Raw genomic sequence first — 23,809 nt, forward strand, 5'->3', positions numbered from 1 at the left:
TGGTTTTTAGAGGTACACATGGTAGTCACGTTTATTTGCCTTTGGATTATAAGAAGATCCTTGGAAAAAATTCTGCTCTGCAAGGGATTCTTTGACCAAAAGGTTTGAGAACCTCTGCACTATAGCTTTGAAAGCCTCACAGAATGAAACATTTGACATCTTTGCATTTGGGTTAAAGTGTTGCAGGTTGGTCGGTCCATCTGTTATTTGTGTTCAGTATGAAAATGGGGCTGAAGCCAAACTCTTAACCGCCATTCACCCCACCACTCTCATTCTTTGCACCCTGATGAGGAGTAACTAAATATAGGGGCTCATACATATGCATGGGGAGGGCTACTAAACAATCCGAGGCCCATTTGGAGAATTTGCATGAGCACATTACCGGATTAATCACCAGTGACGGTGAACGCAGAAGAAAAAGCATGCGGGAGTGGAAAAGAACTCCGACCCACATGGGCCAGGTGCCCCATTGGCCTCTTTGCTCGAAGATGAAAGTGACCCACTTTCCCCCGAGCATGAACCCGATACATAAATCCATAAAATTAATATTGTTGGAACGTGAGGGAAGGCCATAAGAAGGGCATCGCCATAAAGAGATGTCATTTATCATTTTTAATTTTTCCATTCATGAGATATGAAATATAGTTAAATCAGAAAAAAGAAGAAAATTATCAAATGTAAGTGTTGAAAATTGTATTTACTGTTGTTGTTTTACAGTATGTGTAAAAATAAAATAAGAACCAATCAGAAAAAATAAGCAATTTGAATGAATACTGTTTTTTTAATACTTGTATTTTTCTTTCCCAGAATTAAATGCCATTAAATCAGAAAAAAAATGAAATTTAAAATCATATATTTTCTGTTGTTCCCCCAAAAGGTTTAATTCATTAGAAAAAAATAATGAATGCATAAACATATTCAACTTTGAATTAAATAAAGATTTGTACTAGATTTGAAAACGATTACTTTAATAAGTATTTTCATTTTTCAGGAATTAAAACAATAACATCTGAAAAAAATGAAAATAAAAATATGTAAGAATATATAATTATAATTATTTTTATTATATTATATTTGAATTATTTTGTTCTGCTAATTATTTTTAAGAAATAAAAATAACATAAAATATATTTTCCCATTTTTACATTCCATTAGATTGTATACAATAAAAATATAAATATTTTTGACCCAAAGAGATCATGAAATAAAAACATTTTTCAACTTCTATTTTTTTCTACACTACAATTATGCTATGGAACACTATTATTATTATTATTATTATTATTATTATTATTATTATTATTATTATTATTATTATTATTATTATTATTCAAGTATGGGCTTCACATTTGCTTGTTCATATGTTCTTGGTGACTCTTAAATGTTATGATTTCTCCCTCACACAAGAGGGGGAAATATTCAGTCAGTCAATAGTTTTTTTCCTTTAATCATATTTTAATGAATGCAAAGGCCTACATTACAATCAAACAAGGCTGCAGGCAAGTGGAAGTCCTTACTTAATGTACCTTAACTAGATGGAGTGTGTGAGCTGCACCGTAGAGAAGTCATTCATCACTGCCTATTTAGAGTGCAGATGGCCTCACGCTCCAGCAAGCGCCTTACCTGTTGCCGTCCCCCTGGCGAGGGAGGGAACATACCATGCTAAAATTAGGAGTAGCATAACGGCCGCCAGCACAGGTATCCATCATACGCTGACACAAGGAAGTAAGGTGGAAAAAATGAATTTAGCAGAGAGAACAAGTCAGCGATAAGCACCTATTCTCTTACAAAAACATTTTTAGAATATTGTTTTTCAGATTTTTGTTTTTCCAAATTATCGAGATAGTTCTCTGTTACTGGTTATGTGGTCTTTACTTGTCAAATGTCAAAACCAATAAAGATGAAGCCGTTTCAGACATCTGTGGACTTGGAATGCTGTAGAGGTAGTGCACAATTGTCGAAATTAATCAAGATGGAGATGACGTCTGTGGATGCTAACGCTAAAACGCTAATGCTAAAAACAATGCGAACAACGAAAAACTGTCTTTTAGGTGTTATTGACGAGCATTATAAACTTGTCAATTGTCAAAACAAATCAAGACGATATTACCAACATGTGTGGACTGATTTATTGTCAATCAACAAATCAAGATGAAGTTGACATTTTAGCTGTCTGTGGATGGTAATGTCAAAACAATGCTAATGACAATCAATGGTCTTGTAGGTGTCAGTCGCGAATGCTTCAAACTTGTCAATTGTCATAAAAAGATATATGTTTCTCACATATGTTGGAATGTAGGACTAAGTGGTGGGTGATTGTGTCACAATTAATTAAGAGAAAGACGACATTGCAGCCGTCTGTGGATGCTAATGCTAAAAATAATGCTAACAGAAAAAGAATCTTGTAGGTTCAGCTGTGGATGATTCAAACTCGTCAACTTTCAAACCAAATCAAGATGTTTTCACATCTGTGTGCATATTATTTGTGCACATTCTTTTAAGACTTTTAAGTCTTCAATTCCTCATGCCTTCTATAATGCACAATCAGTTTCAAAACAAAACAAAACAAAACAAAACAAAACAAAACAAAACAAAACAAAACAAAACAAAACAAAACAAAACAAAACAAAACAAAACAAAACAAAACAAAACAAAACAAAACAAAACAATAAAGCACCAAACTATGTTCTTCAAAGCACTTTGTTGTGAGTTATCTTACTTGTCCGGAGTGGGCGGTTTGGACATTGTAGGAAATCCAGGTGTGTCTCTTTGACACGACTAATCCTGGCTTTTTTTTTTATTATTACTTCTGCAGCCCTCCACAAAGGCCACTTGAAATTCTTCAGCCCCAAAACTCCTCTGAAGCCTCTTTTGGCAGGCAGAAGGAGGATCCAGCTTTACCATTTAGCCTGATTTCCTGGAGGATGAATGAGCAGCTTTGGGCCATTGAGCATACTGTCACCTTTTTACCGCTCCGTTTGATGTTAGCATCACGGCTACAAACAGGCTGGATGAGAGAGAGAGGGTCCTTAATGTCAAGACCTTGCCTAATGAGGCTCAGGACCAACTACAGTCCCCCAGCCCCTCCTTTGCAACATGTAATCCCCGCTTTAGCACACAGATTTTATGTATGAACATGAAACAGTTCAAAATCCATTAAAACATTTTTTTTTTAAAAAAACACTGAAGGCAAACACCTTCACCTGAGTGGGTGGAAGGTGTTGTATGTTGCTATCACAAGGATTTTCTGACACCAATGCTCGATTTATGGCGGATTCTTTGGAACCCGGCCATTACCTTTTGGTAATTGATGGCCTGTGTGTATGTGTGTAGCCACTCTCACCATCAACCCCCCAACCATCCCATCCCTTCTTGTCAGTGCTGCGGGCCTCTGTTATGGGGGCCCTGCGCTCAGTCACCATGGTAACGGCAGCAAAGCAAACAAAGGGGTGGAAGTGAGCTGGGAAGTGTGTGTGTGTGAGGGGGGGGGGCAATTGGGTGAGGGGGGCTACCTTGCACAACGGAGGGCTCTAGAAGGACGCGCACAAAGCCGAGCTGCAGCTAAGTATATGGAGCTCGTTGTTTTTGTTCCTCGACGACAAAGCCTTCAGATATTAAATGTGTCCCGTCTTTGTCGCGTTGGAAATTCATTGACATATGGAGATGGCAAAGTCGGAGGTCTGATGCAAAGTGTCCATCAAAACGTAGTGTTGTCGCTTAATAAGCAACACAACAATAACCAACATCCCTCATTCAACCAAGGCCAAATATAGTGTTACGACACAGCCTCTTTTTCCATAGTCTGTTCAAGACGGGATTTACCCTCCCTTTTTTGATGTTGCTATTCTGGGAGAGGTAGTAACAGAACAGGGACATGAGCTGCAACGACACCTGTGTCAATGTTGAAAGGCGGGATGGGGTGTAAGGTTCAAAAGGTAGTAACTGAACTAGGACAGAGCCAGGATGAGAGCTGTGTAAAAGTGGAAGCTAGAATGGCCTGATGGAGGTGTGAAGTTTTAAAGGTAACTGACTAAATTGGGACGATTACAGTGTAAATGTTGAATACTGAGATCGCACGACATGGGTGTAAAATTTCAGGAAGTAACTGAACAGGGACAAACACCGGTTTAAATGGTGAACTGTGGGATGGTGCGACAGGGGTGTGAAGTTTGAGCGGTAGTAACCGAACCAGTCCAGATTTGAACCCAGGACCTCTTTACTGGAAGGCAAGCTTGCTTCCGCTATTCATTTTGTCCATTATCATTGTATACTAGCATGATGTTGCTCCCTGACTTTGGCACTCCTGTTATGCTTGAATAGTTTCTATCATGCCTTTTCCAACCGTTGCACTTTTCAAGCCTCTGCTTGACTACAATGACTTTGAGAATGCATTGTCAGGTGGGCAAAATACATTATTTGTAAGATTATTTTTTGTGCTTTGATAATCATTGTCTGCCTAGACACTTTGAACTCGTAACTACTACCTGCCATTGCTACATGTCATGTTATTTATCGAACTTCAGGGGGAAAACCCACTTCGAGGTCAATGTAATCACCAGGCTTGTCCGGCCAAATGCATTCTCTATGTAAGGAAAGGTGATCGCCCTGTGCAAACGTCACTCCCGTCCACCCTGTCCTCTGCTCTCCATCATCTCCATTATCTGGAATGTGGTCAAGATGCGCTATCGTCGTGAGCCGCTGAGTGATTTGCAGGCACGCCATCTTGCCCGCTAACCTTTACGCGGGCTTCCGTCGTCTGTCTGGTTCCAAAGGCTGCCATTTATTTCAACGGAGCCTTTTTTTGGAAAGCATGTGTGTGTATGTGTGTTTGTGATGCCTTTGTCCAAAGCTTTCTTGTTTTTGCTCGTCGTGTCACGGTGTAGGTGACTGGAATACTGATGGATTCAGGGTTTCCCAACCCACAGCACAAATGTGATAAATTCAATTACAAAAACGACATCCATTGATTTACATTTTAATTAAACACTACTACGGGGCCGTGCCATTGCTAACCTCATATATGATTTGAGGAAACAAACAGCTTGTAGTCTGGAGGCTGTTTATGAAAGATTGCAATATCTGGACAAAGCTGTTGTACTGACATTTTCTTTCAATTCTTCTTGATGACTCATATTAGAGCTATCATCGTTGCCATTTTAGCACCTTTTTGGCCGCTTTTTTGACAAGTTCTCAAAAAAGTTGCTAGAGACAAATCTGTCTTCTTTTTGCTGTGTTATTGGAGGATTTTATTTTCACTGGTGGCAGCAGCACTTCACCCCCAAGAGAATGGATTACACTTCATTTGTTAGCAGATTGAGATAACATTCAAGTGTGCGCCGCATGAGAGGCTAACACTGTAAGCTCAAGCGATATGCCAACTGCAGCTCTGCTTACCGTTTGCCTTTGACATGACAGGGCTTCCAGTGATCGGACTCCAGCTTGACAATGATGGATCTTCACCCAGCCCAACTGCCAAGACACGGGCGAAGAAACCTTGTGGCAATTATGCCATATTTCACAAATTGTGCCTCCCAGTTTATAAAATTCAGAAGGGCTCACTCAAAGGCTCATTTTCAGAAATAGAAGATTTACTTGGTTGTTTAAGTTCACGTACATTTCAATGCAAATATGCAAATATTTCTAACAAATTTGGCCTTTGAAAAGTACATTTTTCATGTACTGTGTGCTCTTGAATTTGTATTGGTGCAAAACAAGCTGTCAGTGAAAAAAAAATCTTTTGAAAAAAAATATACTGTAAGTATTTTACCAATCCAACTATAGTTGAATTTCAAAGTGATTATTTTACATTCTTCTGTGCTTTTGTAATATAAAAAAGATGCTATTGCCACATTCCTATGACCCTGCTCCAGTCTAAGTTGTCTATATAACCGAGAGATGAATGGCATGCATTAGCAGTATTGAATGGCTGTGTCGTAGCTGTTGAGTGAATAGAATCAAACAGACATCAGATAAACACTACTATCCGTATTCTGCAAATTGTGAAATGAAAAGCCGTGTGAGCATTTATTTGACATCCTATTAGTATGCGTTATTGTCCATGTAGATACTAGTTTGGTTTTTGTCCTCATTAGTAAGGCATTTTTGTACTCTGTAGAACGACCAGGGCGCACTAGCAGAACAATTACTGTTAGTCAGACACTACTTGACTTCTGCATCACTTGTGCTACTAGTACTAATTTTATAATGTCTCCGTTTTCAAATAGTGCACAGTTTTTTGGGGGCTCAGTAGTAAGATGTACTGTAGTTGTTCAACTAGTGTGCCCTAGTCGTTTTACTGGTGCATAGAAATGTTATATAGTATTGGAAGGCAGTTTGGAAAACATCACTAAGACTAATTGTATTAAATTCCTTTTTTTTCTTTATTATATATTTTCTTTTATATATATATATATATATATATATATTTTTTTTTTAAATTTATATTTATATATTTTTTTCATTAAAAAATAAAACACTAAGAGAGTCATTTTACTACAGCTTCCTAGTTGTTCTACTAAATGTTTAAAACACCTTCCATAGCCGGGGTATTTTAATTACGTAACTGCAGATGGCAAGGTGGCGTCTATTAGGAGAGGAGGCCTTTGATTTATATAAAAGTATTTTTAGCAACCGGTTTCACAAGGGTTCAGCAGTTCTTTTTCTTTTTATGTCCATTTGTCTTTGAACTGAGATAATTACACAAAATATTTCCTGATGGGCAAAAGAGAAGCAATTATTTGAGGGAGGCCTGTATTTGTTGTAGGTGAATGACACACTTGGCAACTAATTGGATTACGGTGTAGTCTATTAAGGGAAAGGCCACTATTTAAGGAAATAGGTTCACAGACGAATTACACAAGCTAGCGCACTGAATCCAAAGAGAAGTGAAAAAGTTGTCATGATTCCAAATGTAACTTCGGATTACTGGCCGCATTTATTCTTCCCCTGCTTTCAGTTCTCTCACATCCACAGGCGTTATCTAAATGCTAATGCCACTGCCTGTCAACACAACATAAACAAAGGTGCTGCTTTGTTTGTTTTTGTCATGTACAATGTTGAGCAGAGAAGAAATGCAGCGCCATCATAGTCTCAAGGGTTAGCACACGAACCGTATTACTACAGAAATAATTGCCCTTCATTGAAATGAACAAATTGTTATCCATCTCCTTTTAATGCCTTCCTTCCCTCATTCCTTTTATACCATCCTAGTTGCATTCCTTGCTTCCATTCGTCATCCCATGCTTCCTTCTTTCCTTCAACCATTTCAACATTCTGTTCATCCTTTGTCCATCCTACCTTTCACCCTGTCTTACATCCACCCTTATTTTTCCTCCTTTCATAAATCCGTCCTTCAATCTATTGTTCCTTCATACCTTCTGCTGTTCCTTCTTTCCATCAATCCATCCATCCACCCATCCTTCCTTCCAGCCTTCTTCCCTTCCATTTTTACCGCCCATCCTTTCTCTGTCCTCCATTTTTCTTTTTTCTTCACTACCTTTCTTCTTTCCTTCCATACCTTTTGTGTATCTTGCGTTTATCTTTCATTTCTACATTCTATCCTCCCGTCATTCCTTCATTCTTTCCTTCAAACACCCCTATTTCCTTCCTTCCTACATAACTTTCATTGTGTCCTTTTTTCTGTCCTTCCTTCCTTCCTTTTTCGTTTCTTCCATCTCTACTTCCTTCCTACCGTCCTCCCTTCTTTCTTTACTTGCTTCATTCTTCTTTCCATCTGTCCTTCCTCCCATCTTTCTTCCCATCCTCCCTTTCATACCATGCATATATATCCCTTCTGTCTTCCTTGCTTAAAGAAATGAACTTAAAGAGTGTATTGTGTGACCCGCCTTACATTACTTGTTTTTTCATCACTTTTCTCTTACATTACTTTGTGGCCATATACTGTATATATCTTGGTCATACATTGATTTGTTTTCCCCTTTTTGCCTTCTCCTTTCCCTTTGCAACCAAGCAGGCAATGGCACCCCTGTAAATCCTCCCCCTTATCCTGTTCAAACCGACGGGCAAGATAAACACTTTGCCTTCCCTGGGAGGACAGGCAAGCTCGGAAATCACCTGGCTACATATAAATGCCCCCGAGGAATTTGAGCTGCCTCTGAAGTCGGCGAGGCGAGCGAGTGAAAGCTCTCCTCTGTAGACTCCCACCCAAGACCGGCTTGTATAACACTTCCCTAATGGAATCTGACCTTCACCGCATTCCACATGGAGTATTAGCAACAACACAAGCAGACCCTCTGACTAAGATACTGTCTACCTCATATAAAGGACAAGGGAAATGTACTGTACATAACAATCCAGAGGCTTGAAGTAATTGGCGATCTATTAAGTAATCATGACCATACAACTGCCCTTAACAAATGTACGTGACCAAACCCAGAAAACAGGTGAGTCATGACGTTCACAATGCGAGCCCAAGGGCAGTTGTGACGACAGCAGAGGGTGGCATCGGCCAAAATGGCAGCCCCCCCCACCCCCGCGCGGCCCCATCCTGAGACTGTGGAAAATGGATTGATTAATCTGCTTGATTCTTATTCCACAACCACTATTATTAATAAGAATACCGTCTTTCAACAACTTTTTTCAACAACGTTTAGATCCCTTTAATGCCATTCTCAGTTGAACCATTTCCCGTCAAACTAAACATAAAACAAAGAGAATTAAATGTTATGTATTCAAAACAACCATGTAGCTTTGCCTCCACTTAGTTTAATGCTAATAAATACTGTAATGCCAAATGCCATAGACGGGCTTATGAATAGCATCTATGTAGTGGTGTTACAACTCTTTAACCAACGGATATTTAAACACTAAAGGTGCATAAACACATGAGGACAGACAGTATAACAATACCCACTGGCAAAAACAACTGAATATCAATTCATCTCACTGAGCCACTCACTGTAATTGTGAAACTCTTCTTTGATTGTAGTAGAGCAATAGTTTTCTATTCATTTTAATGGGAAAGATGATTTAAAATACGAAGGGACCACTGTATTTATGAACGCAGGGTATGCTGGCGTCCATGTCGTCATTCGACTGCTTTGAACAGAAGAAATAACCATCTTATTTTATATGATTGTCCACATACTCAGTTGAATCCATCAAAAATTGACCAAAAATGAAATAAAAGTTACCAAAATGAAAAAAACAAAACAACAACAACTAAAAACAGGCTTTTGATAAAGCTGTTCAGTCACCCACAAAGTTGGTTAAATTCCACAAAGAAATAAACCAACCCAGATCAATTCAGGCTCTGGATAAAGCTACGAGTTCGTCCACATTGTGAGTTGAATCCCTCAAAAATCAAAAACTACTACAGATAAAATTCCGGCTATTCAGTAATTTAAACATTCTTCTGCATAGCACCCCATTGCAAAAATGGACAGATGAAATGCAGTCTCTGGATGAAACCATGCAGTTATCTGCACGGAAAATTTTAATCCCTCAAAAATGTAAAATAATTCTGGATCAAGATACGGAGAAAATGAATTGAATTGTTGTTTTCCCGCCTAAAATTTAAGATAGAAACTAGAAACATAAATAAAAACAATTCATCCAATAAATACATGTCATACATCAATGACATTTTTGTTACGACATCCTTCTTCACTCTGCTCCGTTAGCAGAATATTTCCGCATGCACCAGTCATGTTTTTGCCATATTTCCAATATTAGCGAAGAAGCACAATAAGCAGAATGTGATGACAGAAGAGTGTTACAATGCTTCTTCTGATGCACACGCTGAGCCTGCAAATTGACCCAGCGGAGAATCTGAGCACTGTGGGCTTGTTTGAATGTTTAAGTCATGAGACAGATCTTCAATTCACCTTCACTACATTCTTCTTCCTCCTCCTCTCTTCGCTCTCATGTCTCCTCCTCTTCCTCCTCCCGACGCTGCATTTCAGCACGAAAGGAATCAAAGGCCTTCAGAAATAATTTAGTTTCATTACAAGGCAGGAGTTATACAATCCCTCAGCTGCTCGAAGAGAAATGATTCCATTCTGTAAAGCCGCTTTAATGAGCTGAGAGGTTTTTCATGGATTCAGTGGCACTTTTCCTTCACCTATTAAAATACAAAAAAAAAAAAAGGCATTGAGTGTCATTCACTGTCCAAGTGGGGAAAGTCATAACAAGTAAGGATTTTCTAACTTAAAGCAACAGCTCCAGCAGCGCAATGAAGTCGTAAGCAGGTTCAGGGTTTCTGTGTTGGAAATCTTATTTCAAGCCTTCTTGTGTGGAATTTGCACATTTGTTCACACTCAGTCTCCAGTTAGTGGTTGTTGATTAAATATGGTAAAGTACAGAATACCAGTCAAACATGTACTGTACATGTGCATTCCGTAGAGTGAAGTATTGTAAGTATTTGATCCTCTTCCAACTTCTGACAAATTGTCATGCGTATAAAGGAATACAGTGATGCCTTGAGATAAGCATCTTTCCTCATTGAAATGAGGCAAAATGCCATTAATCCCTTTCAGCCTCACCAAAAAAAAAACAACAACCAAATAATTTATGTAATGTTATTTAGGTGAGAAAAATATTTTAACTGTCACGATTGCTTAGTAAGGTGCAGTAATATCCTTTGCAGAGAATACATCAAATACGCTTGCTCTTGTCTGTCGACATGTGTTGCTTCATCTTTTGTGTTCAAATATAGTTTCTTAAGGGTTACAACACCATGACACCGAGTTCTATGTGTTAGCCCACCTATGCCATTTGGCATTGTTTGTTCATATTAAAATAAATGGGCATGGTTGTTTTGAATACACATGTAATTCACTTTGTTTCATGTTTAGTTTGACACAGTGACTTAGTAAACCACAAATGTGTTATATCGCTCTGTGATATATTTTTTTTAATATAAATTATGTGTGTCATCACAGTAAACGTTGGGAAAGTTGACAAGTTGAGATCAGAAGTATTGGGCATTGGTCGATTGGGCAGATGAGCACCAGCAAATGTGTGGGTGCAATCAGGCAGTTGCAGGGCATCAAACCGCATGGTTTCACTGAACTGTATTATCAAAAAAAGGTGGATACATGCCATATCTTCTGATGCAGCAATTTCAGTGGGATCTCAGTGTAAAAAAAAAAAGTCTAATGTTAAACCATTTCGTACCCCACTAAAAGTTAATCCCTATCTGTTTCCAGGAGCTTTAATGTAACACAGAGACAAATCATGCACGACGAGAGTGATAATCGCTGTTTTGATACGATCCCTTCAAAAGACTTGACATTAACGACTGTCTGTAATCTGAAGCCCGTTGACGATATGACACAAAAACGGATATATGCTGGTAGTAATGTCAGGGATGTGTAGCGTATTAGTCCTTCGCACAGTACATCACCTCCTCCCTGAATGCACCTCTTTCCAGAGCAGAGGTATCTGAGCTTGCCTAATGGAGCAGACAGAGGCAGACGTGAATGAAACACAGCCGGGCGGAAGGACATCACAAGTGCCGCAAGGTGTTCACACGCTCTGTGCACAAGAATGTGACGACAAATAATAATGAAGAAGAAGAAGAAGAAGAAGAAGAAGAAGAAATGGAGGAGGAAGAGAGGCTTTCTTTCTCCTTCTGATGTGAGGTGGGAGGAAAAACTGCTGTGGGATTACCAAAAGGGGAAAACAATGACAAGGACAAAGCCGTCAGATGGCTAATGTTCTGCAACCACTTCAAACAAGTTCAAGTTTAGACATTTGTTAAAGTCTGTCATCAAGTGGAACTAAAGAGATCATACAAATCAAACCTTAGGTGAATGTATCACTGCAGATTTGCCGCGATAATAATAGCATACCTTTGAGTTTATGACCTGCCACGCTATCGTATGATGTGATATGGCTAATGTACCGTAATGGTATGATATCATATCATATTATAGAACACGGTGTGATATGGTGCTGTCATATGATACAATAAGTACATTCATTCATTCATTCATTCATTATCCATACCGCTTCTCCTCACAAGGGTTGCGGGCGTGCTGCAGCCTATCCCAGCTGTCTTTGGGCAGTAGGCGGGGGACACCCTGAATTGGTTGCCAGCCAATCGCAGGGCACACAGAGACAGACATTCGCACTCACAATCACACCTAGGGGCAATTTAGACAGTCCAATCAACTTACCATGCATGTTTTTGGAATGTGGGAGGAAACCGGAATACCCGGAGAAAACCCACGCAGGCATGGGGAGAACATGCAAACTCCAACAATAAGTACAATACTATATAATTACTATACAATATTATGATATCATACGTCACGGTACAATATGATACGGTGTGATCCAGAGCTGGGCATTCCGCCTATGGGACGGACCGGTCCGTCTATCCCTCTATGACGGGCGCCCATTTTGTAGGGCAGGGCACCACGTTCAAACGAGCAGTTTATATGTCATCAGATCTGGGCACTTGACCCTTTTTTTGCCGGTCCGTCCTCCAAAAAAAACCCGTCCATGCGTGACATTATTTCAAGATTAGTAGCTGGCTAATTTTCTATGAACATCCGCTTACCGGCTTACAGCTTTTTAGCTACCAGCGAACACCATGGGGATGTATTGATGAAGATGATGATGATGATGCGACATCACCAGAATTTTTATACTTGCGTAATAACACAATATTATTGGGTTTTGTTGCTCATTTTCACTTTTTTTGGCGTTATTTTGCAATAAAAAAGAAATAAGGCTATTATTATAGCCGGGGGAATGGATGGATGTCTTCCACTTCCGGGTCATAGCTTTCAGTGTTTTTTTTTTCCCTCGTCAGTGAAATGGGATTCCTCTAGAGAGCAAACTATGCCTGTGAGAACAATACTGCAGGGAGGGAATGAAAATAAGCCCCCAAGTGCTGTGCAGGCTTATCAAGGCAGTCTTGCTTTTTAAAAGTACCCAACACAACACGTCAGCCTGGATTCGACCTGGTTGGGGACGATTAGAGGGACGGACGAAAACCTACTTCCGTCCTTGATTAGTCCGTCCTTTTTAAAAGAGTTCGGACGGAATGCCCAGCTCTGTATACCATGTTCCAGATAAAGGGAATTCAACCCAAACATTTTTTTTCAAGCATATGTTCTATGCAAGCCCACTAGTTAAAACAAGGCATTCCGATAAATATTGCCTTTGTACAATAATATTCAATCCACCTGTTTTTAGCCAGGCTAAAATAACGACCAATCACGGATCAGCTTCAGAAAACAGGTCAGCCGTGATTGGTCATTATCTCAGGCCTGAGCAGCTGTGATGTCATCTTCAGTCGACAGAAGTGACAAAATGGCCACCCCCTGAGATGGCTAAAAAGGGGCGGATTTTGCGGCTTAACGTATATTCCACAAATGCAATATTAATCAGAATTCCGTGTTTCAACTAGTGGGCCTGCTGGGAACATATTCTTGAAAAAAAATATGTTTGGATCGATTTCCGCTTTAACAAGAAAGTAATGAAAAGCAAAGAATAATTGCTCAAGGCTAACAAATAAATTAAATAGTTAAGCAATACTTGACATACTTGTTTTATTTTACTGTTTTATTGCATTTAAAAATAGATATTGATATCCAAAGGTCAGCATGTTTCTCTCTCTCATTTCTTCTCCTTCTTGCTCCACAGTGCTGATTTAGTGCTTAGCCACACAGCAGCGGCCAGTGCACAGATATTTAATTAGAGCTCATTAAAAGGCCGCCGTGAAAGAAATGTGGCCGCCTGCCACTGCCCGGACTCCATTTGGCTGAACCCCTCCGACAGGTCTTCATTTCTCCCCCTTAATCCGGCGCGTCCGCAAGACCACTGACAGCTCCTCTTGTCTGGACCTTATTCAGGTTCAAGAATGAAACCTGGGATGGAAGGAGGAGGGAGTGAGAGAGAGAGAAGGGTCCCTACATGAGAAATGTAGGAGCGCCACAGTAATGCCGCTGCTATTCCTGCCTGCCATTGTTTGCTTTTGTAACGTGTCCACTGGATGAGGGTGACATGGTCATGGTCACTGGTCCTCATCCCCTATCAAGAGGAGAAAGGAGTGGTGTTTTTATACAGTCAAAACAATAGTAGGGCACTAATAATACCAGGAAAACAACAGCCCTATTCGGTCCTACTGACATCATTAGTGAAGAACAGGCGATCCCTGGCCACGTAATCCCAATCTTTAGAAAATATTTATATGAACATTTCTGATGGCCATAAACATGTTATGGTCTGTGTTTTGAGTTTTGTTTTTTGAGTTTAGTTTCATGCTTTTCCTTGTGTCTTTGTCTCTCGTTAAGTTATTGAGTGCACCTGTGCTTGTCATCCCAGTCCCCTTGTGTTAACCAACCAGCTTCCTCCTACCCTCTGTGTCTTGCCCAGGTGTTCCTCGTATCGTTAACTTGTCTTTATTTAGTTGCCATCTTTCTTTCAGCCCTCTTTGGTTCGTCTGTTCTGGCCTGTCTTGTCAAAGCTCTCTCTTGTCACTGTTCAAAGTCAAGGTCAGTCCAGTCCAGTCTAGTCCTTGTGTTCGTTTAGTTGTTTTGTTCATTGTTGTTTATTTGGGTCTTCATCATTTTTGTTAGTTTAGTATTATCCCAGCACCTTGTTTGCCTTTTGTTTTAGATTAAATACTTTAGATTGCACACGATTTTTGCCTCCTGAAAAGCTGGGTATCACTAATACTGTACAATGTACAGTGTGCGTGATACTGTATGATATGATTCTATACTGTATGATATGATGTGATACAGGACAGTATAGTGGTGCACCGATCCGTCGGCCACCGATCGTGATCGGCCGATTTCCGTGGAAAATTATGCGATCGTCATATGTCGATCGTCTTTGCTCACACACAGACAAGAAATTGCTAATCAAAACAGCAGCACCCACAGAAGCATGCAAACGGTGTCACTACTTTCACAATTTCTACATACTTTTAGTGTTATTCTTCTTCTGTAACACTTCACGCTATGAGCAAGATGTCCACTGTTCATTTTTTTGCCCTCTCTTCTTACTATTTCACAGACCACACTGAACCACCCAAAAGCTCACTTTGTGCTCAACTAGCCGTGACTGCGCTAACAGAGCGTCCATCCGAGCGTGACCCATTGTAGCCTGATGCATCCGGATGAGTTTTTCTTTGCCGTGGATGTGTGCTGAGATCAAATGCTTTGAGTGGCCGGGAGAAGTCTGATTCGTCCTTGAAACTGGATCACACCAATTCATCCATCAGACTAGTCTAGTGTTTACATTTATGAAGCTAAGGCAAAAATCTCACTGGACACAAGCAAATAAACAAAAACAATACATGTAATGATAGAATGATGATCTTGTTACAATTTACTTACAAAGTTATTTACGCAGTGTGAAATCTGGGCCTGCTTAGTTGAACACAAAGCTATTATTTGGTTGTATGAATGGGTATGGAAGCTGAGTTAATTGTACTCTCTTCTCTTGCCACCTACTGGTCGAGCATTGTATTGCTCTGCCTTTCACTATACGTCACCGCCAAAAATAGATGAATAAAGACACGTAATTTCTGGAAGATAAATGCAGTACATACACTTTCTGGCCAATCCTTCTGCACAATAGTTGAGATTCACTGGGATATTCAACACAAAATTTGGTGAACAAATCTATAAACATTTAATTGTACTTAGTGTTAGAGTCACGCATGGATGCTATCACAAAACATTGATTCTGCGATAGTTGATCAAATATGGTATGGTGTCATATTGTTAGCATAGTAGCTTAATTTCCTAAGACATAGCACTAAACTTGCTAAAAATTGTGGCCTTTTTTTCTAAGTCTGTGTGGTATGATACAGCATGATAATATATCCCACCCCATTTTATTAAACCTTAGCAAAGATAGCACACTTTAATGTTGTGTATAATCATAACTGATTTGGATTTACAGTATGTATTGAGCACAGCGGCAGTGTCAATAATGCACACTAAGCTAACCATGTGATATACTACGTTCCAACACGATATAGTTTGATAGATTATGGTGCAATATGTCATCATGTGATTATATGATACAATTTGATACAATACGTACAGGATGATATGAAGTATTGCAATGATATGATTTGATGATATGATATGTTGAAGCGATGCAATACAATTTTTTACGAGACAATGTGAAACTACACATGACATAAAACGACAAGATACTATTTGATACAGTATGATAGGGTCAATATTAATATTAAAACAGGGGAGGATAGTTTTGTATTACGGCATTCCGTAATTGATTGGATTTATCACAGTGCGACGCAAGATTTTTTAGCAGTAGTAAGTAAAATAATTAATAAAAAAAAAAAAAAACAGCTCATGAAAAATGTAGTCAGGCTCCAATAATTAAATGGATTTTTCTTTTTTTTATTTGTATCACCGCTTGATTAGAGACTGTTAACATGATGAACACAGCACGTTACACTTTTTATTAGCGCTGATGGATTTGTTAATCACCAACCTGCCATGCTTTATTCATCTTTGGCTGACGTCCACAAAATTAAATGTTTTTTTCTTTTCTTTTTTGCATTCATTGATATCGGTCTTACGAAATTCACATATGTGACATAAATGATATTACAACTGCTGTTTTAGTCAGCTAAAGTTAGCTGTGTTCAAATGGCCCAGTGGTTATTGAAGTAGGGGTTTTATTATAGTAATATTTAAATAAATAATAAATAAATGCTGCCCCTCAAATTGATGCCCTCTTTACCACGCTGCTTACATCCTTATTAAGTACTAATATTTACTGAAGAGGAGGTTTGGGAACCATTATATTTTCAGTAATACTAGAATAAATAAAAGCCACACTCTAAATAGGTACCATCTTTGCAACCACGTTTCGAGGTAGATGTCACTATTATTGGTACCACTAATACTTGGGTTTGAGAAACAAAATCATTCTTGTATATATATATATATCATACATAAATAAGTACAGTACTACTATGCCCTCTTTACCAGCATGTTTTGCTGTACAGGTCATTACTAAGTACTACTTGATGCCATGATGCCATGAGATATTCTAATGTAAAATATGCGGCTTGTCCTAATAAAGGTTGGAAAACACTGATCTAGCTGTAACCAAGAGACGGTACCAAAAATGTACCATTGATTATACGAGGCCGCAAGTACAACAGCGATGCGGGGCGTGGCCTCTAGTGTCAACTTCGTAAGGCGCCCCTTTCTTGCTTCACGCCGGCCAAAACTCCTTCTCCTTTAGTTCTCTGGATTTATTCTTGGCTGCGTCACTGACTTGCCTTTGCATGTTTCACACGCCGCTCTCCCCATTTGGACCTGCCAGGTCCCCTGGCTCGTCCCATTCGAGAGTTTAAACACACAACTCGGCAAGGCTCGTCTGTATTGACACAAGCCAGTTTTGTACGTTTACCCTCGGTAGCTCAGCCTCTGTTTCATTGTTTACGCCTTCCTTGCCACTATTTGTTGCGGTATATGTCATTACTAAATACTACTTAATACATCACCTCAAATAGATGCCCTGTTTAATGCCATGTTTTGCAGTAGAAGCCATTTCTAAGTATAAATAATTTCTGAAGTGGAGGTTTGGGAATCATAATTTGCATTAGTACTTCAATTTATAAATGCCACACCTCAAATAGACACCTTCTTTAATGCTGGGTTTATAGCACCAGCAGCTGTCATCAGCACCAATTACCACTGTAATGCAGGTTTGAGTAACATTTCATTTTATTTTGTTTTTTTGTAATACCGGTACTTGAAAAATATAAACCCCATACCTCAAATAGATGTCCTCTTTTACCACCATGTGTTGTGGTACAGGTCATTGCTAAGTACCGCTAACTACCAAAACATAGGTTTAGGAATCATAAATTGTAGTAGTAGTACTTGAATGAATAAACGACACACATTAGAGAGATGCCCTCTTTACCTGTGTTTTGCAGTAGTCATCATTTTACCCCAGAGCACTGGCGGCGCTAGTGAAATATATTTGGAACCCCGGGCCCCAAGTGACACGCCAGATAATTGACCTTTGAGTATTTTCTGATTTTTTTTTTTTTTTTTTTTCAAGGAAATTCTTTTCCACATTTACCCCCGTCCTCCTTAAAGAATATACAAAGAATTTTCATCAGCGTTTTCTAAAGAATGTTTGGAAAAAAAAAAATTGTTGTGCGGACCCCTGAGCTATCCTTGACACCCCCCCCCCCACATGCCACACCCCACCAAGGAAAAAATCCAAGCTCCGCCAGTGCCCCGGAGGACAACTTCAACATTTAAATTGACATCCAAACTCCCTGCTGAATTGTCTGTCCTCCTCCTTCTCTGAATGACTTTCATTCCCCAGTGGTGGTCGTCGTCTCGGTGTTGCCTCGCCTTGTGCTCCGTGAGCACAAACGAAGGCCCTGGCAGTGCATGAATAGGCTCAGTGAGATTCCCAACTCGTTCTGCGATGAAAAGGCTGCGTTCGGAGACACTGGAGCTGCTCCCGGGCCCGCTCCACAAAGGACTGCTTTCAAAAAAAAAAAAAGAAATGAAAGGAGATGAGGCAAGGCTTCTTTCTCTTTTTCTTTCACTTCGTCCTCCATGCGGGCGAGTAGTAGCGACGTTGGAGAGCAAAGCATTGATGAGAGATGTGAGTGCTGGAGAGAGATGTGAAGATCAGCATATTGCTTCACAGGAAAGTAAAGGTGAAGGTTAAATAACTAGATGGATACAATACGGCAATATGTACACTCAAGGCTTTTTCTTCGAGGAATGCACAGCACTTTCTTTAGACCTTTCATCAAAAAAGCTGAAAATGAATTGTGATTCTGGCTGAAACTGAAGAAAATGTTGTTCCAAGCTACTACTTTTATTTGATGAAGGCCCTGGAATTTGACTCACAATTTCAGACATTTCCGCATCAAAACAGAACTTATACTGTACAGTCATCTGTCTGTTGACAAATCAAAAGTGGAAATGGATAGAGTATGAATGAGTCTGGGATGGACTGTACCATTTATGTCATAGTGCAGGGGTTTCCAACCCCGGTCCTCGAGGGCACCTATTCAGCTTGTTTTAGATGTCTCCCTACCCAAAAGAAAAAAAAAACAGATTCAAATGATCAGGATTATCAGGCTTCTCAGAGGTTGCTGATGAGCTGATCATTTGAATCAGTCGTGATAAGTGTTGAAGGAGGGAGACATCTAAAACAAGCCGGATAGGACTCTCAACGACCGGGGTTGGACACCCCTGTTGTAGCGGTCGTAAAGTTATAAAAACGAAAAACGAACGTTGCAAATGGACGAATAATGCCAATTTGAGTCGAGTCTGGACTGTACCATTCATGTTGTTGGGCTTCATCATGTTGAAAATTTGTAAAGTAATTGTTACAAATGGATGTAAAGTACCATTCCGAGTCTGGCAAGGCTGTATAATTTATGTTGTAGTGATTGTTAATATTACACATGAAAAATAAATGGCCCAAATTGATGGATGATGCCATTTTGAAGCTGGCTGGAAAGTACCATTTATGTTGTAGTGATTTTAATGTTAAAAAAAATGAAAATCAAATGTCACACATTGATGGATGATGCCATTTTGACTCCAGGATGGACTGTACCATTCACGCAGTAGTTAGTCAAACACCGAAAAATGACAAATAACATTTCCAATTAGCAAGTCTTTTGATTTAGGGGATGGACTTAACATTCATACCAAAATTATTCGAACGATGAAAAAGTTAAAAAAAAAAAAAAAATGGTGTTGCAAGCGGACACACTGCTGTTTTGACTGTGAGGTGGACTGCACCATCAAGAAAATAAACTCCCCCACCTTCACCATTATCCCTGATCTGCGGCAAAATGCAGGCAGGCAAAGAGAAGGTGTTTAATGGAGGCGGCGAGTACAAAGCCAAAAGCGCAAGAAAGGAGCGAGACGGGATGAGGGCCAGAGACCCTGCTGCAAAAATGGCACAAAAGAACAGGTGTGTGGTGGAGTCAGGTTTCAGGCGGGATAACAGAAACATTGACAAAGGGGGTGCCTGTTTTCGTATGCCATGTTGTTTTGCTGGAAAAGATGTGCTCTGGATTACAGCTACAGGCTAAATCTTTTGTCACACAATTAAACAGCTAATTTGTGTCCTTTTCTGCAGCCGAAATGGAGCAAAGACATCGCTTCTAGTGCAATATTCTCAATTATGAGAGAATTTGATACCTCGGTGGGTCGAGCATCCATTTGGGGTGAGACAGTGACAATTTGAAGTGTCACATGTTGACAGGTGAGCGGCTCGGCCTTCACTGCTCTTTTATTGACGCTCCCTTGTCAAATATTATTGTCGATGTTGGAGCTGAGAAGGACCTCATACATAGGATTTCTTCAAGCCTCGAAATGTGTATTTAAAACAGTTCACTCCCATCATATTTTCAAATAAAATTGTTGATTGCTTGATGTTTTATATTGCTCCAGTCAGGAGGCACACAACACACGCACATGTACGTACAAATGTGTGTATGGGTGCGTCCCGGTCGGATGCCCATTTTGTGGACGGACGGACGGACAGAGGACGAGAAGTCTTTTAAAAAGGATGGATTAAGCAAGGACGGCTTCCTTTGTCGGTTTTCCTCTGTCCCTCTATTCGTCCCTAACCCTGTCAAGTACCGACTGAATGTGTAGTTATAAAATAATTATTTTATTGCGAAATAATGCAATAAAAACTGAAAACGGCCTGCAAAGTTTTGCAATAAAAAGCAATAGTATTGCATTATTACTCAATCTTAAATATTCTTGTGATGTCCCCTGACTTGCTCCGGTCTGCATCATCATCATCACCTTCATCACATCACGACGGTCTTGTGTTGAATCAAGTTAGCTAAATGCTATCTTGTTTAAACAGCTGTAAACAATTCAATCCGCTCACGATACTCCCAGTAAGTGGATGTGCATAGGAAATTAGCCAGCTAATGATCTTTTTATTTTTATGAATAAGGACGGAGGGACGAGGACGAGGACGGAAGGGTACCCAGGTCGCGGACGGAGGACGGACCGACAAAAAAGGGTAAACTGTCCATCCCTGCTAACAAACAATTTAAAACACCATAGACCAGTGTTGACGCTGTAAGCAACAGATATTTGGACACAAATGGTGCATCAAAACATGTAGACAGACAATATAACATGGAAAATAATTAAACATGTACCTCAAGGCATCACCTCGTTAAATAACTGTTGTTTGTGGGTCCGGTCTTGAGTGAGACTTGTGGACCCGGATGGGGCGAAGCTACCTAAGCCAGATCCAAGCAAGCGGTAATGTTAGGCATCCACTTTCTACCCTGCATTCCAACTTCGCCTACCATGTGTCCTGGCCTAGATTTGACATAAAATATACCAGCTCCAGGCTCCCCATCTTCTACTATATTTCAGGCGGATTCTCACGGGGGGAGGAACGTGACGTGTCCCTCCGAGTGGTGCAGAAGAACCGTGGGTCAGGTAGGGCAAATTAGCATCTGCCATGAACGCGTCAGGCTCGGGGCATCAGCCGTTGGAGGAGGACGCATTAACGCAATGTGAAAAAGTCCGTTTTCAGCCATAGGTGAGACCACGTTTTGTGCTTTTGCTTTCCCCGAAGTTGACGTCTGGGAGCAGGGAGCAACTGTCATCCACGCCTGACGGCTTTTGAGTCAGCTAATAATTGCTCTTGCTCTCTCTCACTCTCTCTCTCTCTCGCTCTCAGATGGTTTCACACCACAAATATGGCCTCAGGTAGACAGCTTCTCTTATCAGTATCAAAGTACCTCTGCTTTCAAGGGAATGTTACACGTCATTTGGCTTTTAAATAGGGACAGATTCTATTTATACGTGACCTACCAACCTACCTACTATTTATCTTCCATATTGTACTGTATCACAAGCTTCTATTGTACGGAATTGTATCTAGTATCATATTGCATACAGGGTATCTCGGTACCTTTATACCTAGTAGCTACCAACCAAGGATGTATCTTCCATATTGTCATGTTTTGTCATATCCATGTATTTTTTGGTATCATATCCATTTATATTATATCCATGGTATCCTAGTATCTACCTAGCTATCAAGCTGCCTACCTAGCTACCTATACCGTACCTAGTTACCTGCCTAGCTACCTACCTAGAAAGGATCTATCTACCATATGGCCATATTGTATCATACCTACCTATTGTATGGTATCATATCCATCTACGTTGTATCCAAAGTATCTAACAAAATACTATACAAAGGTAGTTAGCTAGCTAGTTAGCTACCTACCTATTATCTGTTTACCAAATATTTGATCATATCTTTCTATCATGTGGTGTTGAATCCATCAATCATATTGTATTCATGCTATCCTGCTATTTATCACTCAGACTACAGACCTACCATCTACCATGTTGGTGGATCATATGACAACTAACTAGTGAATGGTATTGTATCCATCTACTCATATCCATATATCGTATCCATAGTATCCTGGTATCTTTCAACAAATCCACCTATTGATCTGCCATTAGCAACGTGATAGGATTTCCAAAAAATGAAAATCTGTCAAAATGTAAAGTCTGGTTGGAAAGGCCACTTCTACTTGAGTACAAAGCAGCAAGAATTTAAAAAATCAAATGTGTGTGTGTGTTTCGGAGAAATTGATTTTTTTGTGTGGTGTGGTTTTTTTGTGGAATGTTTTTGTGTCTTGTCGCCCTGACAAAATGTGGTCAAAAAATACTTTCATATTACAGTAAAAAAGTATAGTTTCATTATTTCTCCTCCTCGACTCTTAATTTTCTACTCAGTGAACCCCCTTCTCCGATAAAGAGAAGATTTCAGATTTCAAAGATTTCAGTTAAAAATATTAATATTAAAAAAGAATTTTTTTCCGGCAGGCCAAAATAACGACGTGTCAACGAATCAAAATTAGCGTCATGTTTCTAACGCAGACACTGGCCCTAAAAACTCGAGCTAACTTGCACAGAAGGAAGATTAGTGATCAGAGAAAAGCATTGTGGGTTGTAAAATAGGTCATGTACGTGAGCAGAACAATTTTTTTTTTTTGTAAATGTATATGTGATGGTTGATTTTAGAGGCATTTGAAGTGCTCAATCAATGTTTTTTTTTAGAAAATTCCACAAAGATGGCGGCCACTTGTTACATTCCTACTCCCATGTATCCCCCATATTGTTGTATCATATCATACACATCTACGCATGGTATCATAGCCACCTGTTGCATCTTAGTCATGATAACAATCTGTGTCTACCAAACGACCTTGCCAAACAACCTACCAACTAACTGACCAACCTACATACCATCTACAATAGCTAACAGATTTTTGTATCCTGTCATACCCATCTATTGTACAGTATCATATGTATCCATAACTAATTACTACAGACGCATAGTTGGATGGATAGTTGTCTGCCAGCACTCAATGGCATTGGATTTCCATTACATGCTCCTTTTTTTGTGCTTTTTTTGTAGTGGCACCCAGCAAAAATAAATAATCACGGACACCCCCAGTGGTAGTGCAGTTTGTCTCTGAGATTTTTCAGCATTACAGAGGAATAAAAACATGTTCAAGCAGTGCAGCTTGTTTGGTGTTTAGTGTGTTTTTGTCCCCATCTGCAGCTGCTTTAAACCTCATTTAGTCGGCTTCCTCTGGCTCTAAAACAACAATGTCATGCCCCTCCTGCCAGTTACTCCCGTCGCTCGCCAACTTTTTCACCAAGGCGGCCAATATTCAGCGAAGCGGTCAAGCAGCCAGCGTTGTCGTCATAAGTTCAGCGGGTTTGAAACGGTACAACAACAGCCCCCTCCCGAGCTCTCCTTGCTCCCTTCTTTGCAGCGCCGC

At 39.8% G+C, this 23,809-nt stretch overlaps 1 long non-coding RNA gene across 6 annotated transcripts in view; it reads left to right on the top strand.

Annotated features, from left to right (window-relative positions):
* Positions 1–23,546, top strand: part of LOC147151424 (uncharacterized) — a 29,461-nt gene extending 5,915 nt beyond the window's left edge. Inside the window, exons 2-7 of one of the 6 annotated variants that reach the window (XR_015084763.1) lie at positions 18,313–18,600; positions 19,817–19,932; positions 20,101–20,226; positions 20,935–21,003; positions 21,369–21,434; positions 21,532–23,546. This is a non-coding gene — a long non-coding RNA (uncharacterized LOC147151424). Of the gene's footprint in view, positions 1–18,312; positions 18,601–19,816; positions 19,933–20,100; positions 20,227–20,934; positions 21,004–21,368 lie in introns of all 6 variants that reach the window. The other 5 variants (XR_015084765.1, XR_015084768.1, XR_015084769.1 and 2 more) reach the window with 5 other exon arrangements.
* Positions 23,547–23,809: the final 263 nt, after the last annotated feature.

The sequence above is a fragment of the Filicampus tigris genome, chromosome 2 (genome assembly GCF_054856515.1).
Source record: "Filicampus tigris isolate MCC_2025a chromosome 2, RoL_Ftig_1.0, whole genome shotgun sequence".
Classification (NCBI taxonomy): Eukaryota; Metazoa; Chordata; class Actinopteri; order Syngnathiformes; family Syngnathidae; genus Filicampus; species Filicampus tigris.